The sequence below is a fragment of the Daucus carota genome, chromosome 1 (genome assembly GCF_001625215.2).
Source record: "Daucus carota subsp. sativus chromosome 1, DH1 v3.0, whole genome shotgun sequence".
Lineage (NCBI taxonomy): Eukaryota > Viridiplantae > Streptophyta > Magnoliopsida > Apiales > Apiaceae > Daucus > Daucus carota.
Window position 1 is genome coordinate 18,147,056 of NC_030381.2, and position 14,317 is coordinate 18,161,372.

General features: G+C 32.8%; 1 long non-coding RNA gene across 1 annotated transcript; it reads left to right on the forward strand.

Annotated features, from left to right (window-relative positions):
• The first annotated feature begins 10,606 nt into the window (after window positions 1-10,606).
• LOC135152319 (uncharacterized) lies at window positions 10,607-13,788 on the forward strand. Its single transcript, XR_010291340.1, has 3 exons — window positions 10,607-10,959; window positions 12,799-12,902; window positions 13,009-13,788. It is a non-coding gene; the product is annotated as an uncharacterized LOC135152319 (long non-coding RNA).
• The last annotated feature ends 529 nt before the right edge of the window (window positions 13,789-14,317 follow it).

Consider the following 14,317-nt stretch of genomic DNA (forward strand, 5'->3'; position numbering starts at 1 on the left):
TGTTGAGTTATCATCCCTATGTAACAGATAGGGTTGTCTTTACATTTAGACTTACAGTAAGTGGTAGAAAGGAACTTATTCATTACCACTGAAGAATTCAATGAAGCTGCTGATTGTTCTTTGCATAATGGAATGTTTTGAATTCTCTTCAAGACAGACTATGAGGATTATCTGGCAGGTAAGCAAGAACCAGAGAAATAAAGGTGATATGCACATTTGTTATTTCTATTCATGAAATCTGGAAATGTATTATATGATCCAGAAACTTTGTAGCATTATTTACTAGTCCAGGATTTTACTTTTTCTAGTGTTAGTTGAGTTATCCTCCAGAGGATTTGCTTGTTATGATTAACAAACAAATAGGGGGAGATTGTAAGTCTAAATGTAAAGACAACCCTATCTGTTACATAGGGATGATAACTCAACAATAGAACAGGACAAGTAAATAACACTACGCCTGCACCGGAATTGGAAGATACGAAGACAAAGGTTGAAGAAGCCATCTACAGTCTTGAAGGAATAAGTTCACTGGAAGAAGTTCATTAATATGTTCATGCCTCAGTGAAGAATAAAGATTGAAGTATTCAAGATTGTGGAAGCAATGAAGATGTTGTCCAAGTACTCGAAAGATTTCAGTGCAACCCCTGAAGCAAGATATTTCTATATATCTTGGTTGGTTATTTATAATCAACAAACTGAAGCATAAACTAACCCGGAACCGACTGATCAATGTTTGCTGACAAAGACGGTACAATGTTTAACTTCAGTGTTAGTCGCTTGTGAACCAGACCAGTGCACTAAGCGTCAGCACGTACGGAGCTTTGCAAAGTATTTATCGATCGAAGAATTGATCCAGTCATATCAAGTCATTTGTTCCAAAGCCAAGTCAAGCCAAATGCCAGCTATGCCAAAGCTTACTGCTCAAATGCCATATGTCAAAGCTTCCACATAAAGCCATATCAGGAAGTGACATTTTATATATGTGTGCACTTATATATTTGTATATGTACAAATATAATTATATATGTATATATGTATATTTAATTAAATATAATATATATAATATATATGTATATATGTTTTTAAACATATGTATATGTATATTTATATGTATATATATTTAAATAAATATATATGTATATAGTATATGTATTTATATTTTACATAAACATTTATATATTTAAGTGTATATATATATATTATATTATGTGCATAAATATATGTATATTTATATGTATAGGTAATTATATATATTCTATATATATATATTAATATTTATATTTACATATAATTATATGTATATTATATATATTTAAATATATGAGAATATATTTAAATATATGTATATATATATATTACTATATGTTTATATAAATATTAATTATATATATTTATATGTATATCTTTATTTATACATATATTTATATAATATTATGAATATAATATAATATATATAATATATGATTTGTGCCAACTCAAGATTTGAGCTAATTTGGCTAAGTTGGGAGAGGAGCAAACTCAAGTCAATCTCAGTCAAAGGAGTGATAACAAGGAAAGCTTTTACAATGGTGGAGCAACATTTGACCGAAGTCAACAGCTCTTCCTCACTTAGAAAATTCTCTAAGTATCATCACAAGTGAAGACAATGCACTCTTGAGGAGCAAACTTTGACCAAGTCAAAGTTCGTCCCCAAGTGATGAGAGAGAACAAGGAAGCTATGTGAGGAGCAACATTTGACCAAAAGTCAAAGGCTCTTCCTCACTTAGAAAATTTTCTAAGTACATCACAATGGAGTATCCACACTCTTGAGGAGCAAACTTTGACCAAGTCAAAGTTCGTCCCCAAGAGATGAGAGAGAACAAGGGAGCACATTCAATATGGAGTTTCTTGGAGTTAGATTTATTTTGTTAAATCGAATCCGTCCAGGACGAACTCAAGTCGTCCAGGACGAACTCGTTAACCATGGTTAGTTTATGAAAGCCTATAAATATGTGATTGTGGTTCTCACAATTTACATCATCCTTCGGGATGGATGGCCAAGTGCTATGCACAAACTCTCTCAAATATACACACACCCTAGCCTAGTTTTGTACCATAAATATTTGTAGTGAATAGGGCTTGTAATATTTAGAGGAGTGGTCATTGTAGCCAACCTTCGGGTTTGGATTTGTAGCACCTTCGAGGTATTTATCAATATACAGATATACCTTGGAAAATATTGTGTGTTGGTTTAATATTTTCATATCTTCAGAAACCGACCCAATAAATATCCGGAACACGAAACCCATTACAGGACTGCAATTTATTTATCCGCAAGATTCGAAAGAATTTTAAATTGTAGTGAGTATCGTATTCAACCCCCCCTTCTACGATACTTTGGACCTAACATATTTCATAATTTTACAAGTCAAATCTACAGAACATTCTTAATGTCTAGAAACTACATACTTCAGTTAAATCTAAAATTACTTTAACAATTTGTCATTGAGAAATCGATTGTACAAGAAGCTTGTCCAATTGTTTCTGAAGCCCAACATTTTATCGTTGGGATATGTATTGAGTCTTATTGTATAAGTAAACTGCAAAATGAAATGAAAAAAATATTAATATTGTATGAAAATAATAAGTTTTAAACTAATTAAGAGTAAAGGTGCAAGAAATAATAAAATTTACTTACATTAATATTGTTTTTTGTTTCACCTATCACTAATATATCCTCTATGAAACATCCAACATAATATCCACAACTGACACCATTATGCTGCTTGGGACACTATTCAAAATAATTGATTAAAAGAGCATTAAACACTTAGATTTATCTATCATTACAACTACTATAAATTATCCGAAGTATCATCAGATATAGAGGTGCATAAACTATGAAGTTGATAGTGAAAGACAAGCCTACACACCTGGATGTTCATCAATTTGAAATTGTTAAATGAAGTCATGGTATATTTCTTGCCACCATTAGTCCGAAACCTAATCATTGTACTATAAAATAAGAAACAAATAAATAAGACATTACTCCTTCACAAGTATCTTACCTTTTTTTTTTTACAAATGCAAGAAGATTTCATTAACTTGAATATAATACAGCCGGGACAAACCCCCAAGTGTCGATACAACCAGGTGGTAAAACAAATAACATACTAAAAATAATTAGATGATTTGTTTCCCTACAGTTTAACACATAGAATTCAAAAATACTTGAAGCTAAAAACGAATTTAAGACATCCCAAGCGATCAAAATTGTACCAACATCTCTGGAAATAATAACATCGCAATTGACCATATCACATTAAACTCATTCTTAGCCCAATGTTCAGAAACACCAATCGCATAAATTGAGATTAGAGAAGCGGCACCACAGCTATCGACATGTCGTACACCAGCTATAGACCTGTCGAAGGGGCCCCAGCTAGGGGTGAGCAAGAAACCGAATTGAAACCAAAACCGCCACCGAATCCGGTGAAAACCGATAAAAACCGAACTGAACCGATTTGAAACCGAAAATTTAAAAACCGAACCGATTATAACGGTTGCGGTTCCAGTTTTAGGCCAAAACCGAACCAAAAAACCTGAACCGAACAGATTATTAAAATAAATATTATATATATATATATATATTAATGTAAGCTACACATAATTTATTTAACTATTGATGTGTAATGTGTAATGAATAAAGTAAAATGGAGGCTAGGGAGGTTACTAGAAAGTAGGGTCGAAGTGTGCTGAGGTTATTTTGTTAAAATTATTTTATCCGAACGAGTTCCTCCACCGCGCACTTTCTTTTAGTATCACTACAATTGAGTCGCTAATCTACTTCCATCATGATCCCCACAAAATATATAAGTTTTATTGTAAATAATCTTGTTTAAATTGGATAATATAATAATACGGTTTATTGTTAAATTTGAAGTATATATTGAATCAACATAAATTCTTTACTATTTCAATTTGGGAGTATGTTTCTTATTTTTATTCATTGCGGTTTTAAAACCGAAACCGCACCGAGGTTTTTTAGAATCGAAACCGATCCGGCGGTTCAGTTGCGGTTTTACCCTAAAACCGCACCGATCCGCACCGATCCGCACCGCGCTCTCCCCTAGCTCCAACTATCTACATGCCGGATACCAACTACAGACATACCGAAAGTGTAAACCCGTGAAGGATGAGCAATATTTGATTGTGAAAGGTGAGCTTTTGCAATAATCACCACCGTCCCAGATTCAATACAGTCTTTGCAGATCACCAAAAATATCAATAAACCCGTTCTCAACAGATACAACACTAAATAAACCCAATCATAACTAAATAAAAACATAACAAAACACTCCAAAAGGAGAGACCAAACGCACACTCCAAAAGGAGAGACAAACAAACACCCAAAAGATTGGGTTTCAATGAGAGGAAATTAACGAGAGTAAAAGATAATGAAGGGATTGGGGCTTTCCACCGGAGAAAACCAATGGAAGCCCATCGATTTACTTGAAAATAGACAAACCCTAAGAGAGGAAAGGAGGGAGGCGGCTACTCAGTATGTAATATCTTACCTTTTAAATTATTCAAAACACCTAAAAAACGTATTTATGTTTCAATAAATGCTTTCACATTCTTGTAATGTGCATTATTTGTCATGGGAGCGGGATCCATAAAGTAAATGTACTCTGTTTTTGTATTAATAGCAACCAAAAGTAAAAAAAATACAAACTACAAACTAATATGCTCCATTGGATAAATCTAATCTAATGACCCTTAGAAGTGATCACACAATTAACATACACCCTCCCACACCTGATCTCACATAATCTCTTCTATTTTTATATTATATTTTTCCCTCAATTGGTGGACTTTTTTTGAAATCCGACTTCAGTGTATTTTTCTTGATCTCCCAACGATCAATTTACATAACACATGTGATATATATATATATATATATATATATATATATATATATATATATATATATATATATATATATATATATAGGGTCCTACTCCAGTACAAACTCCTTACTGTACAAACGTACAAACCAGTGATTATGACAATAATATTTAGTGATTAGCAGATTTTAATTTAACAAATACATACATACATCATCACCACCGCCACCACAATCACCTCCAATCACCACCACCACGCACGACCACCCCACCCACCACAACCACCACCACCCACCACGACTGCCCAGCGCCTCTCTCTCTCTCTCTCTCTCTCTCTCTCTCTCTCTCCACCATCCACCACCAACCACCACTGCCCAACACCTCTCTCTCTCTCTCTTACCCACCACAACCAACCACCACCACCACCACCACCACCACCACCACCACTACCAGTGGCTCTCTCTCTGTGGTTGTTCGCTCACCGATTAGTGCTATACACATACAAACACACACATTCACCACTTCTTTTCTCATCTCCCTCAATCGTGTCTCTCTCCCTCAATCGTGTTTCTAGCACTGCCCTCGCACCGGCGTCGCGGCTGCCGCCGGCCGCGCTGCACCACCACTCGGCTATGCCGCCCCATTAGTGCTCCCCTCCCCTTATCTCTCCATCAGATCACCTTGGTAGATTTAGTGATTCTGTTCAATCATTTAGTGATTCTTTTCAAGTCATTTAGTGATTGTTTGTACGTTTGTACACTAAGGAGTTTGTATTTGAGCACTTGCCTATATATATATATATATATATATATATATATATATAGTGTTGGATAGACCTAGTGTGAGATTTTACATGTATGTTGTGTCATAAGTAATCTCAGTTCAAGATTGATACTTCTGATTATTATTATAAACAATAAACTATAATTTATATTTTTATTCAGAAAAATAATAATATACAGAGGCATTTTTGTATCACTATACCATAAAAGGCCTACCGCCACGCCGTCTTAGTGAATGTTGCTAGATTATGTTACCTTAGCTATACCACTTCTAGCCTCCCGCCACATTATATTTTTTATGTTAGCTTAGCCACAAATGTGATGTTGCTTTAGTAAGAACTTGTGTGTGATTGCAACATTCATGCAAATATATCTTAATTAAGCGTAAAAAATCAAAAATACATATATAAAGGGAGACAGTAAAGGGCGTTAGTTAAAGAAATTATTGATTATTTAAAATAAAATAGGGGATTATAAATGATAACTAGGTTCTCGTTTATAATTATTTAAGTGTATGGATTACACGACTTAAAAGTTATATAAAAGTTTGGATAATTTTAGTTATTATGTTTTATAATTAAATAAATTTGAATGTTATCAAAAAAATATGGGAAAAGTTATAAGAAGAAAAAAAATATTGTAGTATTTTCAACTTTCCGCCTTCTCTTTCATAGGTTCTTTTAAGTGTTCCTTACTCCTTCGTATAAACATGTCAAGAAAAGTAAAACCTTACTTCTTAAACAAATCTTCTTTTAGCAAAGTAGGCATTTTATACCGCTATTTATTCAAAACGACTCGATGAAATATATGACAACTTGCAAACGGTTAATAAATAACTTACAGAAATTGGAAAAACCTTTGAGCTGCATGCAGGCTCGGCTCAATAAGATAGAAGGCCCTGTGTAAAACTAAATGCTTATTCTTTAATAAGTAACTATTAATTTTAAATATATTAATATATATATATATATATATATATATATAGAGTCCTACTCCAATAGAAACCAAATTAGCCTAAAAACTAAAAAATAGTTTCTGGACAGTTTCTTATCACTATTTTTAACTACAGAAATCACTAATTTGTACATAACATATCACTAATTTATATATAGCATATCTCGCGGATATAAATATATATATATATACACACATATATGCAACGTATATGACCATCATCTTCACCCAAATCGTAATAATGGTCCTCTTACCACCATTACCAGACGTTTCGATGACTTGCCACCATTGTCTATCATCACCAATAGTCACATACACTTTCCATCATAACTTACAAAACTAACGACTACTTACCATCATCATACAACTTCTCTTGCGGCTTCCTACCGTCAAGAACCTTCCAACGGATGAAATTGATCATCTATAATCGATTATCAATAGTTTTGATAAGTAGATTTTCTCAATTTTGATAATAAAAATCGTTGTTTATATACTGTATAAAAACAGTGATTAGTGCAGTATAAATTAATGATACCCGTAGTTATAAATAGTGGTAAGGAAACTGGTTTCTAGTTTTTATTTTAAGAGTGATTTGTATTTGATCATGAGCCTATATATATATATATATATATATATATATATATATATAAAATATAATATAAAAAAATTATAATATATAAGTTGTTATATGGAGTAAAAATTATAAATTAATTAATTACTAAGAATACTTAGCAAATTGATAACAGACTTCTAAAATAATTTAGTCAATAATAACTATTTTTTTTGAAACATAGGTGTTAATCTAATAATAAAAAGCCATACGAGATCTACACCAATGATCGAGTCGAACAAACAGTAAATTGCAATCAACTGTTCTCATAAAGAGACAGTTAAACGATATTTTGAAAAAAATGTATATACAAGTACAAGCAGTGTTCTAAAAGTCGGCGACTAATCGGGATTAATCGCCGACTAATCGTTGTTCGGTTGACCACCGTCTCGATTAAGCGTTAATCGGTGAAACAAATCGTTTTTTCTCACAATCGGCCAAAGACCGGATTAATCGGTCAAAATACGGGATTAATCGGAAAAAGTCGGTCAAAAATCGTTGAATTTAAAAAAATTTAAAAAAACAAGTAATTTTTTTTTAAAATTATAAATTAAAATTCAAATAAAATAAAAGGCACGAAAATTACAAAATCAGTGAAGTTAAAGTTGTTTTTATTACCTTTCACTCTTTCAATATTAGCCCCTAAACTCTAATTATAAAAATGTGCAATATTTTTCTTTGCAAATTCAATCAAATTCAAGTTTGTATATGAGATGAGTGGACCTGTATATGAATATAAAGGCATTTTTGTGTTATTCTAAATAAATATTTTTTTTTGATTTTATAACACTATAAATTTATGGTACATATAATTATATTAATATACATATATTTTAAAAAATAATATTAAAATGATTACGATTAATGATCCGATTAATCATTCCGATTAATCCCCGATTATCCGATTAATCGTTGGATGGTGCCTTCACCGAGTAAGTCCGATTACCGCTTTTTAAAACACTGAGTACAAGTATCCGCTTCATGCATTCTTGTTAAATTACAGGTACCCTGTTCATCATGCCCTGATTGAGCTATCGTTTGAGCTATCGACCAGAACTGCGATTCCATAAAAACTTTCATCACCAAATCAAGACCCCTTACAATTAAGAAGCGAAAAACATAGCTCTCATCGGGATGAGAAAACAACCTAAAAATACAAATTACAAATCGAAATAAAGCAAACTGTAAACAAACGAAAATAAAAAAAACTTAGATCTAACAGTCGAAACCACAAGAAGAACGATTAACTCTCGTATCTGATAAATTCTAATATTTTCAGTTTCGTGCCTTCTTTTTGCTAACTTCTTGAATGTTCTTCTACTCTTTTGCATGAACAAGTTAAAGAAAAGTAGAAACCGACTTCTCTAACACCAAACATTCTTCCAACAAAGTATGCATTTTTTTACCGCTATTTATTCAAAACGGTTCAATTAAATACCCTATGTGACAACTTGCAAATAGTAACAAATACTCCCTCTGGTAATGTATATAAGTCACTTTGACTTTTTACACACAAATCTAGGTGGGTTGACCACATACTTACAATTATTATTTTTAAATTTTTCCTTTTTAAATAAAATATATGTCTCATATTTTAGTTCAGAAAAATTTTTTTTAGAAAAATAATTTTAAGTAGGTGGTCAAGAAACATAGAATTGTGTGCAAAAAGTCACTTATGACTTATAAAAAAAGACCAGACGGAGTAAGAGCATCTCCAATGAACTTCTCAAACAAGCTCTTAACTTTAAATTTAAGGAGGATATGAAAAATTAGAACTCCAATGGGCTCCTAGTAAGAGCATCTCCAAGAGGCTCTTTATTTAGGCTCCTAACTTGAGATTTGAGGAGGTTGAGGAAAAATGTTGCTCCAAGAGACTCTTAAGTGGCTCTTAAATCTTAAGAGCCTCTTGTTTCTCTCTCCTCTCTCCTCAAAGTTAAGAGCCACCACATGGCTCTTAACTTATTTTTTTACAATAAAAAAATCTTTCCCTCCAATTCATCTCCATCTTTCACTTTCTTTTGTTGTAGTGGAGCCCAATATATGAATAAAATATTAAATAGAGAAGAGATGTAGAGAGTATTGTTGGAGTTTACACTCTTAACTTTGTTCTAAATTGCTAAGAACCACATTTTTTATATTATATTTAGGAGCCAACAAGGAGGCTCTTGGAGATGCTCTAACTCCTTAAAAATTTAAGAGTTTCCTCTCTCTCTCTCTCTCTCTTTTTTTTTAAGAGCATATATGTACTCCTAACTTATTTCATTGAAAAAAATAATCACTTCATTCTATTTCTATTTACTTTTCTCTCCAACTTTTCTCTCAAATAATAATAAAATATGAATAAAGAGCAAGTATATAGAGTATGGTTGGAGTTGTGACGATATATAATGTATTAACTTATTAGAAATCATATATTATATTATTTTTTAAAGAAAGATTTAACAGCAGGTGAAATCAGTGAGCTGCATGAAATTGATGTAGTATATGGATTGTGACGAAAACAAATTACCCCTAAAATAACAATTCTTTTAACTATAAATCATGATGAAGACCATAATCTAATTTCACGTACAAGTTACACATTGAAAAACCACTGAATGCAGAAAGGCTGAATAAGAGTTGAACACTTGTACGAGGTAATTATTCAATTTTTTAGATAGAGATGACAACTTTTATGGCTTTTTAGGAGTAATCGTAAAATGCGGTGGTTAGACTGTTAGGTGAGTTTAGGGGTGAGCAAAACCGAACCGGAACCGAAAAACCGAACCGAACCGTGTAAATTCGGTTCGGTTCGGTCCTAATTTTCTGAAAATTCGGTCCATTCGGTCCGGACCGAATAGACCGAAATAAAGTTCGGTCCGGTTCGGTCCGTAAAAAAATATTTCGGTCCGGACCGAATAGACCGAACAGTCCAAAATATATATAATTTATATTTATATTTATATTACATATATCTTATATGTTATAATTATAATATCTAATTTGTAAATTTAATTATATCTACCTTTAATGAATTGGGGGTGATTAATTAATATGAATTTTTTTATAATAAATCATGAATTTTAATTTTATTTATAATATAATTTTTTATTTTTAAAATAATATCGGTCCTTTTGGTCCGGACCGGACCGAACCGGATTATTTCGGTTCGGTCCGGTTCGGTCCACTATAAAACTTCGGTCCGGTCCGGTACCAAAAAAATTCAAAGTTCGGTTCTCAGTCCATTCGGTTCGGTCCGATTTTGGACCGAACCGACCGAATGCTCAGCCCTAGGTGAGTTGATTATTTTCATTATCAAAATAATGATGATCTTAAATCATAATCAGGTGTATCCATGTAGTTAAAGACAGCTACGTGTAATTCACTTTCAACAGTACTATCTAGAACAGCAGATTTCATCTTGTTGTGCCCAAAATACCTAAAGGAACTCGCATGTACAACATTCGTATATTATCCAGTGAATGAAATCAATTCTCACCTGCTATGAACTCCGGCAGCCCTGAACTCAATCCCAACTCCGATCTCAATATTTGATCCGACACAAATCGATACACAAAACATATACACGTAAACCCAGTGAATGAAATCAATTCTCACCTTCAAGCTGATTGAATTGATCGAAATCAAAGAAAGAGAGGAGAAGAGAGAAATAAACCCTAATCCCAATTTCAACAAGGCTCTGCGTGTGTGTTCTGTGGGCGATTTTTATTCAGTTATATATATCCAGGTCTCTCTATCTCTTCTTTCTCATTTGTTTTTAAAATTTGCTTAGATATTAGCAATTTGAATTGCTCGATTCGATAAGTTGATTATGTTTTGTGTGTCCGCCTGTTTATGTTTGTTTACGGCTTCAGTTGCTCTGTTTTAAAATTTTTGTATAAGAATTGAATCTAGTTTTGTGGACATCAGCGTTCTTTTCCGATAGTTGATTGATTATGAATCTGTTGGTTACAAATTGTCTGTCTAATTCTATTGATGGTTACCGCTGTGTGAGTGTGATTTTGTGCACGGATAGCCTTGATTAGTGATTCTATTTACGGGCTAACAAATCAGAACTAGATCTATAAAAGTTTTTTGTGTGTATGATACATAAGCTGAATCTATTGGATATTATCGAATTTGTTCTTAGTATTTCAGTGTTTTATTGTTGATTATCTTAGGAGTTTATTGAATATGATCGCCACATGCTCAGGAATCAGATAGACTAGTTGACTATATGGAACTGAACCTAGTTTTGTGTGTAGGTTTATGTTTCGATTCTACTATCTGCACAAGTTAGACTTATGAGTACTAGTTCTCTGTATATTTTAATGTGTATAGCTATGTGATATTGTGTACATTAATAGAATTCTGTATTTTTGCTGAGATTCACATGTTTGTATTTTAGTTCTAGTAATAAGTTGTTTGTGCGGATCTCTGTATTTTAGTTCTAGTAATAAGTTGTTTGTGCGGATCTCTGTATTTTACTTCTAGTAATAAGTTGTTTGTGCGGATCTCTTTCATGCTAATATGACTGTACCACAAAGGTTGGGGGCCATGTACGATGGCTTTGTGTGTCTTTTAGAGACAATATGGTACCCAAGTTGGGCGATGGTGTATACCATTTTACACAGTTATGTCTTTTGACATATAAAATGCTATTATCTCCATGTCTAATTATGATAAGTTAATAAATAGTAAGCTCTGATAGTATATTTGTAATGTGGAATCCGATTTGTCAGTAATGATTATACAAGTATGAATATTTGGTGTCTCAGGAAGGAGAACCACCATTAGCTAGTGTCTAGTGGTATCTTAAACTGAAAACAAGAAACGCTGTAGAGATTTTTCAGGTTGGCATTTAAACCTTTTAAAAGGAACAAGTGAAAGATTAATTTTCCTTTGAATTAGTAAAAAAATACAAACACTGGAATCTTCTTTTGTAATATCCCCATAACAAACCAGTATATGATCATACTGATACTTTGCATCAGATTATAGGCATCAATCCAGGAGTTAGGAATACTGCTTCTCAGCATATAATAAGAATAAGTTAACTGTTTTATAAAAATCACTTAGACGAGCATAACTAGAGGACATTTTTGAAATACAAAACACATGTTATCAATTAATATGAACTGCTATGATTAAGCATTAATCTAGGCCGATAAGGAGCAAAATCATGGATATGAATAAATCAGTATAGAGTCAGTTATATGGTAATTTATAAAATTAAAGGAGACTAAATAGGAATTAATTCTATTTAATTACATTGAATATGAGTTAATTGGTGATGAGAAAATGTCTCATATTCATTTAGGGCATATTTTTTGGTAAGTACCATTAAAACAGAGGGGATCAGTCAATAGGATAAGCCTAATTGAAAGGGTACTTAATTACGGACTAAAATAATGTTCTAATGATGGACCATATAGAATATAGTTATATAATTAGAGCAAATAACAAACAAATATCATCAAATAGCCTGTTCTTCAGTGCCTTATTTTGTCTGTTGGCTTCTTTGCAAGTTCTTGATTATTATGAATACCAGGCGATTGCAGAGCTAATGACCACAATATTTCATCAGGCTCAAATGACATCAAACTTATACATACATTAACTGGATGGTATTTGCACATAGCTTATTGGACAATACCTGAAGTGTTTACAAACAATAAAAATAATCTGGAGGTAATTCTGAATCATCTTTATTGTATGACTCTGCTCCGGTTTCAAATCACTTGGCTTGGCGAGATTCGGTTTATGAAATAGTAATATGTTTTTCTTTGTCTCAAAGTAAGAATACTGCTTATTGGCCGAGAATACTGGATCTTTACTTGAAGTAAGAAAACCAGCAGTTGATGGTGGGATAGAACAGTTAAGAAAAGAGATGACTGTGATGATGCAGGAGGTCATTGAATTGCAGCAGCAACATCATGGAACGATTCAGCATATGGAAGCAGTGAACGAAAAGCTCCAAGCAGCAGAACAGAAGCAGAAGCAAATGGTTTTCTTTCTTAGCAAAAGTGTTCCAGAACCCTGCGTTCTTGGCTCATTTTGAGAACATTGGTTCATATAAATTCGACATACCAGATGATCTTCCCAGGCCCCTAGAGCCTAAAGAGTGTTTTCAGGAGTATTCTGTGTCTTCCGGATTTGAAGAATTGACAAGACCAGACATGGGTTTGAATCTGGTATGTCAGGCTCCAACAATGAAGTGTGGGGTAATTTTAATAATTTTGTTGCACCAGAATTCGGAGTCATCGGCGGAATGTCAGATATATGGGATGTAAGTTCCTCAGAGGTGGCAGTAGGTCCTGAATTCGATATTTGGCAGTAGGTCCTGAATTCAACTTCTTTGGCAGTTAGAAGCACATTTTGGTTTATAAAGAAAAAGAGTTTAGGGTGGTCGTATAGATGCTTTAAATGTATATATACCATATCTTTTCTAGGGCAGAGGCCTTTCTTGATGGAATCTGTGAGCATTTTATTGATAGAATAGTTGTTTTTGCATATAAAATTCTTTGTTTGTGTTAATTTGTTTTCACAAGAAAGAAAGGTTTAGTATGAATTATGAATATTTTATTACTTGTGTGTCTAACCAAAGTTCTTGCTTTGGTTAGACATTTTAATTTTTATTTGTCTATATTCTTTATTAGTTTAAAATATTCTTTTTGTTGAATAAGTTGTTATGCCTTGTGTTGAATATTCTTTTATTTGGTTTTTATAGGTTTTCCCCCACAATATATACTTTTTCTGCTTAAATTATTATTCTCATGTTTTCTCTTTGCTTGTTTTGATTTTTAGGATCCTGGAAAGAGACTTATGGGTTTTCTTATTCAGACTTTAAAGTCTTATTATCTAAACGTCCGGAGATATCTTGCATATCTTTCGGTTAGATGATAAACTTTGATGGATGAAAGAAATCTCTGTTGCTGCTTATTGTATCTATGATACAACTCATCTACGAGAATGTAGACCCTGACAAAAAAAAAAAAAAAAGACAGCTACGTGTATGATGGGCCCCGTATTTAGTGGACAGATAATGCGAGGACTTTGTTTCTGTCGGTGTAATTTAAGAAGCAGCGCCAACATCTCCAAATTAA